This window comes from Crocuta crocuta, unplaced genomic scaffold (genome assembly GCF_008692635.1).
Source record: "Crocuta crocuta isolate KB4526 unplaced genomic scaffold, BGI_CrCroc_1.0 scaffold180, whole genome shotgun sequence".
Lineage (NCBI taxonomy): Eukaryota > Metazoa > Chordata > Mammalia > Carnivora > Hyaenidae > Crocuta > Crocuta crocuta.
This window is the reverse complement of record NW_027527549.1, coordinates 5,598,374-5,615,249: the sequence shown is the minus strand read 5'-3', so window position 1 is coordinate 5,615,249 and position 16,876 is coordinate 5,598,374. Positions and strand designations below refer to the sequence as shown.

At 39.6% G+C, this 16,876-nt stretch overlaps 1 long non-coding RNA gene across 2 annotated transcripts in view; it reads right to left on the bottom strand.

Moving 5' to 3' along the window:
- Window positions 1-16,876, bottom strand: part of LOC144234230 (uncharacterized) — a 35,327-nt gene that overhangs the window by 7,293 nt on the left and 11,158 nt on the right. For both annotated transcript variants that reach the window (XR_013335900.1, XR_013335897.1), the window contains exon 2: window positions 869-938. This is a non-coding gene — a long non-coding RNA (uncharacterized LOC144234230). The remainder of the gene's footprint in view (window positions 1-868; window positions 939-16,876) is intronic.

The window sequence follows — 16,876 nt, the reverse complement described above, 5'->3', positions numbered from 1 at the left end:
TCTCTGGGCAGGCTGAGGGCACTGGCAGGAAGCAACCGGTCTACCTGTTTTCGGCTAACGCAAACCCTTACGGCTCAGGGTACACACCTGGGAACACACCAGGGAATCATTTGCTAGTGCCAACTAAAAAGAAAGAAAAGGGTAGAAAAAAGAGGAAAGGCAGCAGCAATTTAAGAGTCTACAAAAATACCGAGCTACGTGGGTCTGAGCGTGAGGGTGACCAGGAGGTCTCTTTTCCACCCAGGTAATGACTGTACGAGCCCCATAAGGAGATGGTTAAATCAAGCACCGAGATGACTGCTCTTAAGAGGGGGAAAATATGTCAATCACACTTTGCCTTTGACACAAGGAAATTCCTTGAAACTGAGAATGGAGAGTGGAAGGGAGGGAGAATGTCTCCTGATGTGGGTGGCCAGGAAACCGGGGGCCAGAAAAGCATGAGAGGAGAGAGGGAGAGAGAGACAGAGAGGGGGGAAAAAAACACAAGATTGAATTCTAATCAAAATGCTATGAGGCGTTCACACCAGGCCTTGAGAGAATATTAACAAGGTTACCCAAGGGGGGGCCTTTAGCCCCAGGAATTATTAGTGAATATGGAATTATATTTGCACAAACATTACCAGATGCAAGGAGCTAAATGTCCTGCAGATGTGGAAGGAGCCAGCCACTCTGTTCCAAATAGGCAGCAGCTTTATTTGTTTTACCCTTCTTATAAGAGGCTGGGTAGCACGTTTCTGAGGGGTTACATTTCTGGAATGACCACCATACCACCAGGCCCCCATTTCCCCACTGCTGCTTGCACCAGCCTCAAAAATATCCCAGCCAAGGACCACGTGGAGTGTCCTTGATGCAGGTTTGAGAAACTTACCAGCGTACTTCTACCACCTGCAGGTGTTGTAGTGCTCCCAGGGGATCAGGGTGCTCCCAGAAGGGATTTTCTGAAAGATGAAAGTGTCGAGAGTCCGGTAAATCATAGTAATTTCAAAGATGAGTTGTAAACTCAAATGTAACTAGCTGACATTGCAGGAAAACACCCAGAAAAACACAGAAGGGGCAAAGAGTTTCCTTCTGATAGGGCACCATCACATCCTCAAAACTCAGTTTAATTTAGATTCACCAGTGCTGAAGGAAACATCATCTCATCTCTGTGTCTGGACAAGTTGTTGCCTTCCAGAGGCTCCTGAATTTGTAACCCCAAATCCCTACCATCATCTTGCTCACTTTGAGTAATACTTGCCAATACGGGGGACAGAACTGTTTGGCATGCCTATACGACATGTAGAGGTGGTTGACCACGAAGTTAATGGCAGGAGACCCTTCCAAGGCCCTGGTAGGAGCTCTATCAATGTGTGGGCATGGTTATATGTCTCTTTAAATTTACAAAATTAAAGTATTTAACACTAATTCATTAATTGGTGACTGACTTGCCCACTGCCACATCTCCCTTTGTGAAGGCTGGCTTTGGAGTTGAGTTGAAGATATATTTAGCTTGAGTGGCACGTGAATTCTGTAGCTCACATCACTTTTGTGTATAGTTGATGCTAGCCACTGGGATGTAGGAATGGACTTCAACTCTCTTATCCTCTGTTCACTCAGTGAGCTGGAGGGTCATGGTATATCATGCTGGGGTGGGACTACGTTCTACAATGCCCAGCCCTGACATTAGGAGGATGAGGAGGAGAAAGAAGAATTGAAATGTACAGAGTCATTTCAGAAAGCTAGCCCTTGAAAGACTCACCTAAATCTTAACTCATGTGAAAAACCTTGTTAGAACTTTTCCCAAATTGGACAACAATCATAAGATTATGCGGGACATTACACCGAAGTTGTGATACTGAAAAAATTTTTTCTAAACTATTGATAATAAAAAGCAAATTCTGACAGATCATACTAGAGGAAAGTTAAAACACATTCACATTCTCTCTACATATTACAGAATTTTTGTCAAATTAAGAGGCCATCAGCATATACAGCACACATATATTGTATATGTGTACACATACACATATGTATAGACAAAACAGGTATTTTAGGTAGTTAATACATTTAAACATCATGTTGTTTTCCTGGATTTTCTGATTTTTTGGTTATTCTCAGTTTGTTGGGGGTTTTAAAGTGATTTGTTATGATTTCTTTTCTCATTCTAAATAAGTATTTGCTTTACTATCTAATTATATAATCAGAATTGTGTATTATTTTTCTTTTTCTTTCTTCCTTCCTTCCTTCCTTTCTTTCTTTCTTTCTTTCTTTCTTTCTTTCTTTCATGTGTATTCTTTATCTTAAAGATGGCCTCCAATACTGTATAACATTCAGATCCAATATGACCCAAATTTGCTTTTGGTGCCACATACCGTGTAAATACTTAGTGATTATTTTTTAATTTCACTCATCAACTTATAAGGTAGGACTTGTTGATACCAATTTAAAAAAGAGGAACCTCAGACTTTGAGTCATGGTTTCTATGTGGATTTGAATCCAGAGTCTATCTTACGTCAAAGGAAGTAGATTAGTCCTGGCTCTAACTGTATTTCCTACCCCCACCAGAGGGCATGCTGAGTCCTTAAGTAATCTTTCCGTGCTTTATCTAGTCTAGTTTAAAAGCCTTTGGCTGACACCTTTCCCTCTACCACCCTAACCCATCTGTCCCCTCAACTACCTCATTGTTAATAGATCTGAAAAATCTCACTGTCAGAAAACCTTTCTTCATTTCCTCTCCATTACTCTGAAATGTGCCCCGTAGACCTCTTGGTCAATTCCTTCTTCTTGTGATATTTGACAATTTTTTCATGGTGTTTACACTCCATAGAAAGAAACAAGAAAGATATTTCAATTCATCTGGGGGTAAGAACATACCTTCTCTGAAATATTTCTTTTTAATTAAAATTCAAAACACACCTCTTCCAGGAATCCCACCACATTAATGGCAGGCAGGAAAATCCCCACGTCATCCTCGCAAAGTATAACTTGCTATTAGCTCTTCACAACCACACTGGATGTGTTTGCTTATATTCTCTTTCTTTGTAGAAAACTTAAGATTAGTAATGCCTTACAATCTTTACAACTAAATCTAAATGCATGTTTGGATTCCAAAATTTTTGTGGGAACTCAGTCAAACGTTCATACTATGTGAAAGGAAGTGAAGTCAGTTTTTTTTTTCCCTTCAGTACACCTCAGTATCGATCATGTTGCTTCCAAAATGAAAACTATGCAAGCTCATTTGGTGTAAAAACAGAAAACCTCACTTCTGTGGTGAAACAAAAGCTCATCAGCCTCCTGGCCTGGTTCTCGCAAACTCTAATGCACAGCTTTAACTCTTTCGGTGGGTAACAGGGGCAAACAAAAATGCTTCAGTTCCTCTATCTGTGAAATAAGAATTGGGTTATTTCTTTCCCATTTACTTTGCAAAAGTCTCAAGGGGAACAAGAGTTCGATGATTAATGACTGAAAGCTCTTAGGCAAACACAAAATGCTTAATAAAAATAATCCCTGGTTGCCATTGTGATAGGCACCAGTGCCCTGATGCTAAACCTTGACTGAAATGGAAGGCAAGTCAGGTAAACTTTGGGTCCTGTCCATGAATTTGGGCTTCTTTTCCCCTGGTGAGGACAATCTGGGCTCATATTCCTTGACTTCCTCCACTGACAGGCCCCTGCTTCTGACCCCTGCAGGCTCAACCCCAACCCCCAAATTATATGAAATCTAGCTTCCTGGGTGTGGAGGAGCATCACGTGGGAGCCCGTAAGACGTGCCATTGTGAGGCCAATATAATTTTATCCTCCCTCTTTCAGGGAACATGCCCATGCCACAGCATTATTAAGAAAACTATTTGAGATCAAAACTCCATTTTTCATCAGGTTCAGGCCCTTCGTAAGAGAAGCTTTTGGGTGGCCTTGAAAAGAGTCTCTGAGTGAGCAACACTGCCTGTCATGACTGAAAACAAGAGTATGCCCGAGGAATAAGTATATCTCTATTGGCAGAAGCTGTAGATATTTTAAAAGGAAACTGGGACTCTGGCATAGGTTTAGTTTATTGTGTTTACTGAACATAATCTATTCCTGGACTCAAACCTGATTCAGAAATTCAGAAAACTCAAGGTGCGTGCTTCCTAACCCAATTCTGCTGCACACTGGACTGTACTGTCCTAACGTGGCTTTTTGAAAAATTCCCTCCTGTAAGAGAATGAGAGAAAATAAGGGAGAGTTCCTATTAGAGAAGAGAACCACTAAGCTTTGTCATGTTTCATGAAACAGAGGACAAAGCAGTACAGTGAGCTTGGGCTTTGGAATCAGACAGACCTGGGTTTACAGTCTCAATAGCATCGGTTATTAGCCATGGGATCTTGAGCAAAGTAAATCTTCCTTGAATTCATTTCCCTGTCTGTAAAGAGGGACAAAATCTCTGTATCACAGAGCAATAGTGAAGGCTGAATTAGATACTGTATGAAGTGCCTGGTAGAGTACCTAATTTACAGTAGACAGTTAATATATAATACCTAGTCATAATCATAAGAATGAAAAGAATATATTCCTGGTCAACCCATAAATCAACAAATGGTCTTGAGGATCAATGTGCTGGGCATTATGGAAAAAGGAAAATACAATGATTTACACAAAATGAAACCTACCCTCAAAGAGCTGACCATTTCGTTTCATTTTTGAAAAGGTTAGTAAAAATATGTCTTGATGTAGTCTCTTGCTTTTGCTTAAAATATATGCCAATCATGCTATGATGGGTCTAAAATTGTGCAGGTCGTAACTACTATACCACCGTATACAAACTCCTCAGAAACAATACATACCATAAAACTGCATATTCAAATGAAAGGGAAATGGGGGGTGAAAACCCCAATGTATTCAGCTTTGAAACCAGAGCACTAACCAAAACAGTAATTATGAGGTGGGAGATAAGCCCAGGAAAGCAGATCGGCTGGAGGCTGCCTCAGGGGAAATGTTAAAATGCATTAAAAGCAACGTGTGACTTCTGCTTCTGACCAAGATGGAGTATCAGGGACTAGATTTGCCAGAAATAAAAGCCTGGGCAAATATGTGAAACAATAACTCCCAGGACGGTTGGAAATAAGCAGTGAAGGCCGATGGTCTCTGAGTGAGGGAAAACAAACAAGGGGGTCCCTAGGACTGCCTAGCTTACTGTCTGCAGAGAGTTTCCAGGCCGTGACACAGAGACAAGGACTCGATGGTCCTCCTCCTGGCCTGAGGAGATAGAGCTGAGAGAGTCCAGGCAAACCAGCGTGGCCGGAGTTTTCATCGTAGAGGACTGGAGAGGAGAAAATTGCACAGAGAGAGACCTGAGAGCCATAGTGGGTCCCCTGCAAGATTACAGCCCACAGCTGATGGTGCATGCGAGTGGGGAAATCTACCCGAGGCCAGAGAATGAATCGCCTTACAGGATAAGAACAAGCTATCCCAGGGTTCATCCAGAGCCAGGACAGGGGCCACTCCCATCATCCAGAGTGGAAAACCTCATGATTCATGAGGCTGAGATTAGGAACAAGAAAGTTCCTACTTCAGCAGTGGGGAAAAACGAACCCCAGGCTAAGTTCTGGTTCCACTAAACACAGCCCAAAAGCAAGACCCAAAGGTATCAAATTGCTTCCGCATAGTTTAACCATATTCCAGAACAAAATTTTATAACCCTTTTAAGAATATAAAAATAACCAACATATCATAAGACAAAATTCATAATGTTGGGAATCTAATTTAAAAAATGACCCAAGCATCCTAAGAATCAGAAAAATAAAACATAATGAGGAGGAAATTTAAAAAAAATTTTTAAATACCAAAAAATGACCTAGATGATAGCTTTACTAAATAAGGACAGTAAAACGACTATGATATGTATATTTCACATGCTCAAAAAACAAGAAGAAATATCAATCATATAATAAAGAGATGAAAGATTGTTTTAAAATTTTTCTTAATGTTTATTTATTTTCAAGAGAGAGAGAAGACAACGTGAGCAGGGGAGGGGCAGAGAGAGAGGGAGACACAGAACTGGAAGCAGGCTCCAGACTCTGAGCTGTCAGCAGAGTCCGATGTGGGGCTTGAACTCACGAACCGTGAGATCATGACCTGAGCTGAAGCCAGACATTTAACTGCCTGAGCCACCCAGGTGCCCCAAGATATGAAAGATTGTTTTTAAACTGAACTTCTACGGTGTCAACAAAAATGTTTGAAAAGCAAAATACACTCAATGGGGTGAACAGCAGATTAGACATCTTGGAAGGAAAGATGAGTGAATTTAGAGGCATGGAAATAGAAACTATCCAAACTGAAGCACAGAGATTAACAAAAAGGAGAACAAGGAAGAAATAAAGTGTTGTTGAACCATGGGGCAACTTCAAGCAGCCAAATACGTGTGAAATTGGAGCCGCAAAAGGCAAGGCAAGGGGGTGATTCAGAATATTTGAAAAATGAATGCCTGAAATATTTTCAAACTTGGTAAAAAACATAAACCCATAGTTCCAAGAAACTCAGTGGATTTCAAGTACAAGAAATATGAAGAAAACAACCCAAAGTTGCATCATAATCAAATTAATTTAAAAACTAGTGATAAAGGGAAAATCTTAAAAGAAGGCTGAGACAGATGTTTTATACACAGAGAAATAGCAATAAGGATACACAAGAATTTTGTCACACGTTCTGCACATGAGAAGCTAGTGCAGAATACCTTTAAAGTACTCACAGAAAACAAACCTAAAACTAAAAGATGATCTACCTGTGATAATCTCAATAGACTGAGGAAAAAGCATTGACAAATTCCAATATCAGTCATGAGTTTTGAAAAAAGTCTCAGCAAACTCAGAATAGAAGAAAATTTCTCTACTTGAAAACAGCATCTACAAAGAAGCCTACAGCTGATACTCAATGGTGAAAGACTAAATGCTTTTCCTCCAAAACCAGGAATAAATCAAAGATGTCAGCTCTACTACTTCTACTGAACATTATACTGGAGGTTCTGGACAGCACAGTGGGAAGAAAAAGAAATAAACGATGTCCAATTGGGAAGGAAGAAGTAACACTGTCTTTATGCATGGATGACATTGTCTATATAGAAAATCCTAGGGAAGCTACAAAAAGCTACTAGAACTAATTAGTGACTTCTGCAAGCTTGCAAGGCACAAGTGTAATATACAAAATATAATTGCATTTCTATATACCAGCAACAACTAGACGTTTTTAAATCCCACTTACAATAGTATCAAGAATATGAAATAGGGATAAATCTGACAAAAGATGTTCAATATTTACATACCACAAACTACAAAATATTGCTGAGAGAAATTTTAAAAGACCTAAGTAATTGGAGCAGAAAACTACATTCATGAATCAGAAGATTCAATGTGGTCAACATACCAGTTCTCTCCAAATTCATATATAGATTCAATGCTTTCCCACTCAGAATACCCACAGTTGTTTGGGGGTTTTTTTTGTAGAATTTGAGAAGATGATCTGAAAACTTATATGAAAATGACAAGGCTCTAGAATACTTAAAACACATTGAAAAGGCAGAACAAAATTGAAGAACTTACACTACCTGACTTCAAGATGTATTTTGAGCTGTAGTCATCAAGGAAAATAAGTAGATAACATATTAGAGAGGCCAGAGGTAGACCCACACCTGTATGGTCCATTGATTTTTGCCAAAGATGCAAAGGGAATGAAGTATAGAAAAGATAGTCTTTCCATAAATAGTGCTGGCACAGTTTTATTCTCATATACAAAGAGGTGAACTTTGGTCCATAAATCACACCTGATACTGAAAATTAACTCAATATAGACTACATGTCAAAATGTGAAACCTAAAATTACAAGACTATAAGAAACTATTCATTTGATGAATGAATTGTTGATGTAAGTTGATGTAAGTTACATCAACTGAACAAGTTGATGTAAGTTACAGGTATCATGATATTTCAGCCCTGAGTACTTAAGCACGTGTCTGAAAAACTGAATGATTATACTGTCTTTCCGTGTTACTGTTAACATACCAGTAAACACTGATGCCTAATAGAGAACTCATATTCAGATTCTCTCAGTTGACCCAATAATATCCTTTTCTTGCCTCTTGTTTCAATCCAGGATCAAACCAAGGATTACGATTTCATTTAAGCTTCCATGTCTTTTTACTATAATTTCAACTAGTCCCCTTCTCCCAAGTCTTTGAACACTTTTATGACATTTTTCAAAAGCCCATGCCGATAGTCTTGAAGGCTGTTCAGTAATCTGGATTCTCTTATTGATTCCTCAAGGGTTTGTTTTGAGGGGAGGGGGGAGGAGGGAGGGGCAGAGAGAGGGAAGAAGAGAGAAAGAATCCCAAGCAGGCTCCATACTGTCAGCTTAGAGCCTGATGCAGGGCTCAAACTCACACACTGTGAGATCATGACCTGAGCCGAAGTCAAGAGTTGGACGCTTAATCGACTGAGCCACCCAGGTGTCCCTTGATTCCTCAAGTTTTGATGCAGGTTAAATATTTTTGACAAGTATACTACATAAGTGATGTTGTACACTTTCTGTTGTATCACAACAGCTATACCTAGGCATCAGCTGAATTTCTTCACTGTAAAGCTCTCTTTTCTCTTTGTAATGAATAAGCAATTTATGATGTGGTATTTTGAGATTTATGAACACCGTGCTCTCCAATAACACTTCACCTTTGACAATCTTTTTTTTTTTTGGGTCTTCTATTTTTAAATTGAGATATAATTGACATATAACATATGAGTTTCAGGTGTACAACACAATGATTCAACATACGTATATACTGTGCAATGATCCCCACAATAAGTCTCACCACTGCTGATGATCTTTACCTGAACCAATTACTGTATTGCTGGTTGAAGATGGTAAATTTGTAATTTTATCATCCCTTCTATGTATATTAGTTGGCATTCTGTAAAGAAGAGCTTTCTTTCNTCACTATGGATACAGAGACTTTTAATGTCAGCTCCTCAGGACTGCTCCTGTGTCCTTTAGACATGTCTTTTTGAGAGAGAGAGAGAGAATGAGTTGGGGAGGAGGGGCAGATAGAGAGGGAGACACAGAATCCAAAGCAGGCTCCAGGCTCTGAGCTGTCAGAGATCATGACCTGAGCCAAAGTCAGATGCTTAAGCGACTGAGCTGCCTAGGTGCCCCTAGACATGTCTTTTTCAGTCTTTGAACATTCCCTGGATTTCTGGCACTAAGTATTTTAGGTTCATCTCACACTTCCCCTGCTCCAAACTTAGAATTGGCCATTTGCCCAGGGAGCCTTGTTGTTTTTAGTAGAGAATAGTATTTAGAAACCAAGACCTAATTTCTAGGTGTGCCCACTGCTACTGACACAGAATTCATAATGGTGCCCTCCAATTTCAGGGTTCTCCCTCACCTTTCCCCATTGTGTGTATATTCTAAACAGGAAGGACCCGAGTTCCTAACTCCCTGAACACATTTTTTTCTTTTTCTCTATCCTACAATACAAATACAGTAATTTCAGTACTCCAATCCCAATCCCAACAGCAGACCTACTAAATTCCAGGGTTTACTGCTGATCTTTTGATCCTTAGACTATATCTCATTCAGATTACTGTGTCCAAAACTTAATTTAATTCTGTTAACCTGCATGGTTATGTTATAAATCTGATAAACCGTTAGGTTTATTTTTTTTTCCTGGTTATTTTGACTTCAGGGTTTGCTTCTTTCAGTCTTTTCAAGTTAATTTATTTTTTAATTAGCAGCACATTTACATAATTCAAAAATTCAAACTAAATACAAAGGTACACCCAGGGATACTACACCCCATCCCTATGTAATCTAGCTCATTACCTACCCCTTACCTTACATTAGGTTAATGGTGGGTAGCCTATCATTTTCGATCTATCCTTCCTGTGTTTATTTTTTGGAAAAATATCTTTATTTGTCCTTTCTAACAACAAAAGCTAGCGTATACATCTGCTCTATTGAGCTTACTAAGAGTCACATAATAGCATATCCTGTAATCACTTTGTATCAGGTCACAGAGGTCTTCCTCACTGTCTGAGACGCCTGCATCATACCCCACTGTGTGGATATGCCACAGCTGACCAGTCTCCAGGGGAAGGAAATGAGGTTGTTTCCATTTTTATTGCTATCATAAATATTATCACCATGAATAATTTTCATTATGTTGTTTCCTTTTTATGTGTCCAAGAGTATATTTATTTGTTTGCTAGGGCTACCATAACAAAATACCATAGACTGGGTAGCTTAAACAACAGAAAATTTATTTTTTCCTCAGTTTTAGAGACCAGTAATCCAAAATCAAGGTGTCGGCAAATTCGGTTTCTTCTGAGGCCTGTCTCTTTGGCCTGCAGATAGCCACCTGCTTGCTGTGTGCTCATGTGGTCTTTCTTATTGTGTAACGTCCATGTTCGAATCACCCTTCTTATAAGGACACCAGTCATACTGGGTTAGGATGCACACATACAACCTACTTTTGCCTTAATGACCTGTTTAAAGGTCCTATCTGCAAACGCAATTGCATTTTGAAGTGCTGAGCACGCAGACTTCAACATACAAATTTGGGAAGGCACACAATTCAGCCCCTAAGCAGGAGTGAATGCTAGAATTGTCAAATCCCACGGCATTGGGCTTACCCAATTTTGCACTACCATTAGCAGTTAAGCACTTATTTTTAAATTTCTTAAAATACAACGGAAAGCACTAGTGCTCAGCAGCAGGCACACGAAAAGTTTTTCCTTTCATTCTGAACGTTATAATCTTTTCCTGTTATCCCGCTGTCCTTGCCCAGGATAGTCATGTTTGAGTTCCACAAATTCCATGTTATACTGACTATTTTCCTGTTTACCTATTGCATAGGAGATACTGGACATTATAGAAACATCTTTTGTAGCAGACTAGACAGGACTTCACATTCTTGTGACTCAGATTTTCCCCCTCCAATCTGGATATTGTTTTGCAAAGAATTCCTGCCCAGAAAAACTTCTCTACGGTAATGATTCTGAGGGTGGGATACTAAAGAAAATGTGTACACGTGGGCACAGATCCAAGTTTTCCAGTCTGTGTGAGAAAAAGAGGAATTGAGCACACTCTAGTCTAGCCAACTAGGAGAAGTGCAGATCATATTGCCCTTTGGGTCCTAGAGAGGAGGACTAAGTGCTGTGCCTGACCGTTGTTCCTTGCATTGNCAGATAGTAACACTGTGAGAGATTTATAACTATCTCTAGCCTGTTGCATCTTGTTAGCACAGGGTTACCTCCCCAGTGCTCCCCGATAGGTAGCTGGTAAGGCTTATTCCTTTCCCCTCTGTGAGCCTGCCCTTATCAGAACCCGGTCTCTAACTGTCCCCTTCTGTGGTCTTATTTTGATGAATGGTCTCATATCCTAGGCTTTGCTTTGCAAGTAGAATCTTATTCCCCAAACAGTTACAAACAAGTGTTCTTAATCTCTTTAATCTTTTTTAATTACAAAAAGGACCATCATCTTTGTGTCATGTTTATATAGTACAGATGTCTGTGAAAGCAGAAAGTAAAAGTCTTCCTCTGAACCTCAGAGGTAACAAATTTCCAGCGATGGGAGCAGTTGGGAGACACACTCTCATGCATTGTTGCTGAATGTATACATCGGTTAACAAGTTAGGGTCTAAATTAGGAGGTAATTATCAATATGTAAATACATGTAAGCTCAGAATTAGTCATTCCACTTTTTAGAAGTTTACCCTGCAGATATTAGATTTATTTTCTTTTGTGCACGAGTATATATTTACAAAGGTGTTCACTGGAGATTTGCTTGCAATAGTAACGATCTAAAAACAATCCAAATGTGGACCAGAAAGAGATTATGTAAACAAATGGTAGTTTCACTCAGTGGAATACTATAAAGCTTGTAATTTTCTTTTAAACTGATGTATAGATGTTTACTGATATGTAAGGATGTTTAAGACACAAGAAGGGAAAGAATCAAGTTGTAGAAACTGTACAGAAAGAAAGCATGTGGTTGTCTGTGACATCTTTGTATTATGCATAGCTGTCTTCAGGAGGGATGGAAAACAAATGGCTAACAGTGTTTTTTGGGGCAGTGGGTTCAGGAGTCGGGGTAGGATATTGGAGAACAGAACATTTACTTCTTGTTTGGTATTTTTCTTTACCATTTAACTTTTTTGTTACCATGTCCAAGTATTCTTTTTAAAATTGTACTGGATCAAAAATAGATACATAGATGGATGGAAACAGAAATGAACCAACATTTATATGGTCAGTTAATCCACAACAAAAGAAGCAAGGAGATACAAGTTTGAAAACATACTCTCATCAACAAATGGTGCTGGGGAAACTGGACAGCCATATGCAAAAGAATGAAATTGGACCACTTTCTTACATTATACATAAAAATGAACTTAAAATGGATTAATGACCAAAATGTGAGACTGAAACCATAAAACTTGTGGAAGAAAACATAGGCTGTAATTTCTGTGACATTAGACAGGCATAGACACATTTTTCTAGATATGTTTCCTTAGGCAAGGAAAACAAAAGCAAAATTAAGCTATTGGGACTACACTAAAACAAAAAGCTTTTGCATAGCAAAGGAAATGATCCACAAAACAAAAAGGCAATCTATTGAATGGGAAAAGATACTTGCAAATGATGTATCCAAAAAGGGATTAGTATCCAAAATATATAAAGAACTCCTACAACTTAACACTAGAAAAACAAATAATCTGATAAAAAAATGGGCATAGGACCTGACCTGACAGTTTTCCAAAAAAGACATACAGATGGCTAACAGATACACGAAAGGTGCTCAACATAATTCATCATCAGGGAAATGTATACTAAAACTACAATGAGCTATCACCTCACACTTATTAGAATGGCTAAAAATAAAAAACACAAGAAACAAGTGTTAGTGAGGATGTGGAGAAAAAGGAACCCTCATGTACTGTTGGTAAGGATGTAAATTGGTGCACCTACTGTGGAAAACAATATGGATATTCATCAAAAATTAAAAATATAAATACCATATGATCCAATAATTCTGCTACCGGGTATTTACTCAAAGAAAATGAAAACACTAACTAGAAAAGATATGTGCACTCCTACGTTGACCGCAGCATTATTTATAATAGCCCAGATATGGAAGCAACCCAAGTGTCCATTCATAGATGAATGGATAAAGAAGATGTGGTGTGTACTTATAATATAGTGGAATATACTCAGCTATAAAAAAAGAATGAAATCTTGCCATTTGCTATAAAATACATGGATGTAGAAGGTATAATGCTAAGTGAAGTAAGTCAGAGAAAGAAAAATACCACATGATTACACACATATACAGGAATTAAGAAACAAAACAAATGAATAAAGAAGAAAGTGGCAAACAAAAAACAGACTCTTGAAAACAGAGAACGGGTGGTTGCCACAGGGGAAGTGGGTGGGGGAATGGGTGAAGTAGGTAAAGGGGATTAAGAGCACAATTATCATGATAAGCACTGAGAAATGTATAGAATTGTTGAATCATTATATTGTACAGCTGAAATTAACATAACACTGTGTGTTAATTATATTTCAATAAAAAAAGTGGCAGAAGAAAAAATACACAACTTACCTCTATAGCTCTTCTGGGGGTGGGGGCGGGAATAAAGAAACAAAAGAAAAGAAAATTTTTAGAAAGTATTTTACAAAAGCAATGTCTGTGTTCTTGGACATAACGCCTACTTACAGTTCCTTGTTAAGTAAATGATAATGCATTTGTTTCCCACTGTCCCTTGACAGTTTTCTTTTTTTCTTTCTTTTCAGTAGCCATTCTACATGATGAAAGTGAATGGGTGAGTTTTGTCTAAGGCATAGTAGAACTGGAAGGGAAAAGAAAAGCAAGTTGGACTTCGTCTCACATAGGTCTTCATTGTGTTATATCTAACTTCCCAGGCATCATACCAAGAAATACTTAAGCAAAAAGGAAAAGAGCCAGAAATTTGAAGTGAGGCACTCTGGATGGAGATGGGCAGAAGAACATCTGCCTCCCCGATCATGACACTCGCATTCGTAATTGTTCTGTGTTTACTTTCTAAATCCCAGACATCAGGCAATACTTTTCTCATACCGAAACTGCATTACAACCAGAAAATGTGGATGCTTAGTAACTTTGCTATTGAGGAATACTTGAGCAGTATTTCTTTGAGAAAGATCAAGAATCATTAGAACTCACTAGACTAAGGCTTCATGAAATAATATCCAACCATCCTGGACCTACAAAATTTTTACAGGCACACAGATACAAAAGTCTTGGCTACCCCTCGCAAATGGCCAAGATGAAAATCAGGTATTGGATGCATTGGACGACAGGCCTATCAGTACCGTGTTCTGAGAAGTCACAGCTGTATCTCAGGGTTGCAGCATTTGATGGTTGGCCATATGATGTTTGGCCGTGTCATTCCACAGTCTTGACATCTTCTAAAAGTATGGCATATGTAAATTAAAGTAAAATGAGTATTTAATTTCATTTTTAGGATATTTAGAAGTATTTTGCAATTCCCCTGGAGAACTGCAGGCTCCTTGGACTGTTGCAAAGCCAGGGCTAGCAATCCCTGCCAGAGAAGACAGCCGGCGTCAGCCACTTCTGAGAAGTCGGGAATGCTATGAAACCACCAGGATGTGTCACTGTCACTTGTGTGATTTGAATTAAAAAAAAAAATCCCCAGTTGACTTCCTAAGATAGGTGCCCAAGCAGTGTTATTGTTCAAAGATTTCTGGCAACCCTGCATTTCCAATTAAGTGAAAGCAAGTCCCAAGTACTTCCCTCAGCAATCCCTTACCAATTCCAGCAATGGAAAGCTATCTGTACCCTGGCTAAGCCCAGAACAGCCCAATGCTCTGTACAATAAAAAAACCACTCCTCTTGCCATCTCTGAGCCTCATTTAAACACTGATGTCTGCCTTAGTTTGCAAGTGACTGAGCACATGGGCAGTTTCTGCTACAGCTGTGTGAGAGCAAAACTAACGTCTGCAACCCACTCTATAGAGTTTCCAAAGCATTTTCTCCTTCTATATCCTGTGCTCTTTCTCATACACAACTCAAATATGGTGTTTGTTATGTACTCAACCTGCATCCCTGCTCAGCCTGTCAAATCAGGCTGAGATGTCCTTGGTCAATATTTATTTGAGAATTGCCAGGATATATCTTTTTTTTTTGCTTAGAAATAATCTATTAAAATGGAAAACCATTTTCCAGCCTTCTACAATGAGAGTTTGACTTCACATGTTTCAAAATGTGCCCAAAGTAGTGCCTACATTGTATGATACCATTCAATTCAATAAGCAATGATTTATTAAGCACACTTTGTGTGCAGGGCATGTCCCATGCAACCTCAGGCAGGAATGGTTGCTGCTCTAGAAGGATCTGAGGGGTCCATGGAGAACACAGACAGTCAGGAGATGGGATAGGGGGTGACAGACCATGTGAAATATGGAAGCATCGAGTGCCAAGGGAGCGTCATGAAGGGTGCCAACCCCACCTTGGGGGAAGAACACATCTTGTGTGGCTTGACAATAGATAGCCACCGCATCTTCCTAGTATGTTAAGGAGAAACATGCTGTTTGAATTATAGGAAGTGGTGGGCAAGCAACCTGTCTGGGGAAAGCAGAGGAAAAGCTTGTGTATTTACCCCTGGGCTTTGTCCGCGTTCATCCTTAGCCCCTCCCTTATCTCATCATGGCCTTGACTCCTTTGAGCTGCACAGGATATTGGCTCTAAATAGATTCCTGGGAAAGGTCTGAAAATGCTGGTCATGCCAAGGCGTGGGATGCAGTGAGTGAGTGAAGGGACTGGGGGCAGACACCAGACCTCGGGGGGAAAAGGCATCCACAGAACAGCTGGCTGTGTTTAGCAAAATATCCGCGGCCAGGGACAGACAAGCCCAAAGGACTCAGACCGTGGTAATGATCAAACCACTCCACCAAGATGTTAGCTTTGGGATTCTCTACCCGCAGTCCTCTCCTCACCACCGCTGTCTTCCAGGCAGGGTCAGATACCTCCCGTGGGCCTCCACCAGAGCCCTCACTCTCTGGTGGCACTTGCTTTCAGTGGAGCAGCCCTCTGCTTGTCACTCCTATGAAGCCCGCAGTGTGCGTAGTTCAGGAATTTTCTTTTATCTCTAGTGTCTGCCATGATGCCTGGTTCAGAGCAACTCTCAGAAAATATTTCTCTTTTTAAAATTAAAAAACACTGGAAATCCTCACATGAAAGTAAAACATATGCACACACTTAATCCCACTGCTTTTTAAAAAAATTACATAAAGTTGTAAATGTTCCCCTCTTTCATATCCTCCTTTTTTCTTCGCTAATATATACAGTAAGTGTTGGTTAAGTGAATTCAAAAGGAGTAAGTAAGTAAATCTGATCGAGTTGAAGAGGCCAAAGGAAGGGATGTCAGAAGTCAACAATCAGAAGGATCATCTCCCCATGTTAAGAATCGTAACTTCATCTCATTTGCACAGTGCCTTCTGTCATATTTCTGGGCAGTAGGATGTAAGCATCTCTGAAGCCCATCTTTCTGCCTATCAGGGAGTCCATGGGGCAAAGAGATAGAAGATCTAAGTCCAGTCCAGACTCTCCCTCTAAGGGGCAGAGGACCTCACTTACTTTCCTTCTTTGGATCTTAGTTTTCTTATCTGTAAAACTCATTCAACAAGTGTGTTACTAGCCGTCCACATTCTAGTCTTGAGATATACAGAATAAGACAGACAAAATTCTCTGCTCATGTGATGCTTATGTTCTAGAGGAGGGGCAAATAAGTTAAGTAGAATATGTTAGATGGTGATAAGGGTTGAGGGCTGGTGAAGAGACCAGTGTGTCCCGGGCAGAGCAAGGTAAGGGGGAGGCAG